The following is a 3,605-nucleotide window of genomic DNA, read 5'->3' on the forward strand; positions in this document are numbered from 1 at the left end:
ATTAGTTATAATTGCATTTCGTAACACAGGTTTTCTGTTCACAAGTTGTCGCCTTGCAACTAGTGTATTGCTCCAAAATTGGCAACACGAACGGTGGCAGCTGAATACTGGAAGCGGTTGAGCTCGTACTGTCGCGTGAATTTCTGAAACATTGTGGCTGTTCGAATTTATTTCCTAAGGACAGTTAGATTAGGTTAGAATTTCAGGATATCAGAGCCCTGCATTCCAATTACACGAAACACTGGTTGACCAATACCACTAAAATACTCATGTCCTGGAAAAGGGAGCAATCTTATTGTGTGTCACGCAGGATAAGCAAAAACAGGCTTTATTCCTGAGAGAAAGTACTTTGTTCATGTCAACAAATTCGAGACTCCCATTATCATTCATATATGAACTCTGATAGTTCTGTAGACTGGAATGAAAACGGAAGAGCAATCCATTATAATCGTGGTTAATGTCAGCTGTCAGTCTATCATCGTATACAAAGACCCCAACACAGTGTCACGCAAAAAAAGACATTCAAGAATGGCTATGAAAGAGCTGTATTGAATATGATCCTGCAGAAAGTATACCCGAATCACTCTTTCACTCTGTGCCGTATAGACGTAAAAAAGTGTATGAACAGGTTTAGATGGCAAATGAACTGGGTCACCTTGTTATCGGATTATCTCCTTTATATTGTTCGGATAACCTAGCAGATCTCGTGTTCGGTATGTAGGACAGTTGCAGGAGGAACAAGTTGTTCGGGGTTGAAGTTGTGCAACACATCAGTATTCATTCAGGAGACGAAAATTATGACAATGAAGTGACTCGGAAACAGAAGAGGATGATAACAGTGACGAGCCATCGGCTGTTCCATTATTGTAAGTGTGTTGTTTTATACAGTCGATAATTATCACAATCCTCCATCATTGGCTAACCAACCAACTTACACCAGTACAAGACGTTATCCCATGAGAACGAAACGCGTTGCTGGAATTGATTTACTGTATCTTAAAACTCTTACGCTTACGCTAACAGGATTTTTTCTTTGCAGAAGGCCCTACCATGTTCAGATTTGGGCGTGTTGCTCGTGATGGGAAGTTGATCGCAGGTAATTTATCCCTTACGAAAAGGCCTTTGGTTGGATGGAGCTGAACCCAGGACTGAGATTGCTTTGGCTGAAGGCCTGCATGTTTGGGGGTAGACAGGCCATGCCCCCTTACAGTTAGTTACCTTGTGTCATTGGCTTATCTCCATGTGCCTTTAAATGTTGCGTTTCGTAGCTCTGAATACAGTCCAGCTTCGTGTCAACCGCATTTGTGAGTAGCTGACTGCAATGTCTGACAGAATTTAGTGGTTATAAGGATTTCATGTCAATCAACTAGCATCCAGGGCTGTGTTAAACCAAATATTACATGTTGTTATGATGTTGACGCTAATACGCAGTTCTAGCTACCAGAATATTCTACGCTTTGAGATTGAAACAAGTCGCTAAATTAAAACCCCATTAAATATGTTCACGGCATTGGTATTGTATATAGACATCTGGAAAACGTTTGTAGTTACGTATAAAACGCAAAGATTGAATGTAGTCTACCAGAAACAACATTTCAGAGGTACTTAATATAATTTGATTAGTTATATATTTCATGTTACACAGTTGTTTATACAAATAGGGTGATAATTGTCATTGTAAATCGTGTATGTTATTGTAACGGTTCATGGGCGGTGACATTTACAAGGAAGTGACTGGAAACAAGTTCTTTACTTCGATTTGCGGAAATGTTTGCGACTTATTTTTGTTTTTCGTGGACTTTGTACAGTTTTGCAATAAGTTATCTACATTTTTCTTTTTATATGTAGATTTGGTTTCTTCGAAACTGTCCGCTGCATGCACAAGAAATGTGGGTTGTGCATAGTCCACAAGCTACAGGTTGATAGCATTATTAATCTACTTCTGTTGACTTGAATCAACCAGTTTTGTTTTTGGTTTGTATGCTATATGTGAAGAGTCCTATGTCATAGTGAGCTTACAAGCGTTAATTTTTAGGCTTGAACTGTGCAGAAATCGGTGTGTCTTGGCATGTTGCTTGAAGTAGGAAACTTTGTATACACATATTACGAGGCGCGTCCACAAAGGAAGTTTCCCACTCGTCCCACAGCTAGCAAACCTTATATTGCGCGAATCGACTGTTCGTACGTGATAGAGCAATGACGTAGCATGGCGCATGCACTAACGGTACTTCCCGCGTTCTAACAGTAGCATCGTTGCAGCTGTTGAAGATGGAGGTTCTTATTCCAGCTCCCGCCGACTGTGAAGAGCGGTCAGTGATAACGCTAGGCCGCACACGGCTCGACGGACAGCAAGTCTCCTGCAGGAGTTCAGCTGGGAGGTGTTTAATCATTCACCCTACAGCCCGGACCTCGTTCCCAGTGATTTCCATCTTTTCCTACACCTCAAGAAATTCCTGTCCGGTCAGCGTCAGCGTTTTCAGAATGACAGAGAGGCGGAGATGGTTGTCACACAGTGGTTCCAATCCCAGACGGCAGACTTCTACGACACAGGTATTCAAAAGTTGGTCCCACGGAATGACAAATGTCTCAATTCCGGTGGCGAATATGTTGAAAAATAGCTGGACACTTGCTGTATCTGTTGCAATAAATATTTTGTTTTGTTTCTGTAAACGGCCCCAGGGAAACTTACTTTGTGGACGAGCCTCGTACATGTAGGAAAGACAAAGAAGCTCTGAACTATATATGCCATCTTATTTTACCTTTTAGTATAACTTCTGACATCCCAAATTATGACCAGTCCTAAGGAAGAGAAAGTTGAAGTCTCTTGTCTGTTAAGGGGTTCATGCTTGTACATTTCATACATTTAAACACCATGGTCTGTGCGAAGTAGAATACCCATTTATAAAACATCCTTGCACTTATGGCTTAATGTAAAATGTAGTAAATATACAGCTGTGCATTAATTCATTGATCTTATTTGAAAATATAGTGCATACACAAGATTATTATGCCGTCTTACATGTTTTGGAAACATTACTCTATATTTTGCAATCTTTCTTATTTTTAGTTATGGTTTCTTGTGGTAGTTTACATATTTTGCCAGTCTTGTTTCATGATGCAGGTATAGCAAGCAGAATGTCTATTTTGGCATTCATATTTCTGGGGCACGGAAAAAGTGATCAAGGTCTATGATGCTTATATAAGATTGTGATTCATACAATTCTGTGTATGATTTGAGGTTTTCACAGTGGTGAGTCTGAAGATTACTGTCCTCTGGGTTATTGTTCTGTGTATTCTGGTAGATGTCCACTAACATTTTAGAGGTCATACTGCCTCCGTTATCAGGGCAATGACGGAGGCAGTATGATCTCTGAAACGTTTGTGGAAATCTACCAGACTACAGAGAGCAATAACCTGGAAGACAGTAATCCTCATACAATTCTATTGTACCAGTGGCTGTCATAAATAATGTAACAGTTACCAGTAATTAACTCGCTGGGTTCTTTTTTGAAATATGGGTACATTAATCTCACGGTGATTGAAGATATTTGTATGTTCATAGCAGAAGTCAAACAGTTGTACTGGGGTTGTATCTGACTGTCATA

At 40.1% G+C, this 3,605-nt stretch overlaps 1 long non-coding RNA gene across 1 annotated transcript; it reads left to right on the forward strand.

Moving 5' to 3' along the window:
* The first annotated feature begins 438 nt into the window (after positions 1-438).
* LOC147873874 (uncharacterized) lies at positions 439-2,170 on the forward strand. The gene is made up of 3 exons (XR_015535079.1): positions 439-866; positions 1,040-1,096; positions 1,849-2,170. It is a non-coding gene; the product is annotated as an uncharacterized LOC147873874 (long non-coding RNA).
* Positions 2,171-3,605: the final 1,435 nt, after the last annotated feature.

The sequence above is a fragment of the Zootermopsis nevadensis genome, unplaced genomic scaffold, assembly GCF_977971745.1.
Source record: "Zootermopsis nevadensis isolate Lab colony 2312 unplaced genomic scaffold, Znev_1.0 Znev_ptg000013l, whole genome shotgun sequence".
In the NCBI taxonomy this organism is placed as follows: Eukaryota; Metazoa; Arthropoda; class Insecta; order Blattodea; family Termopsidae; genus Zootermopsis; species Zootermopsis nevadensis.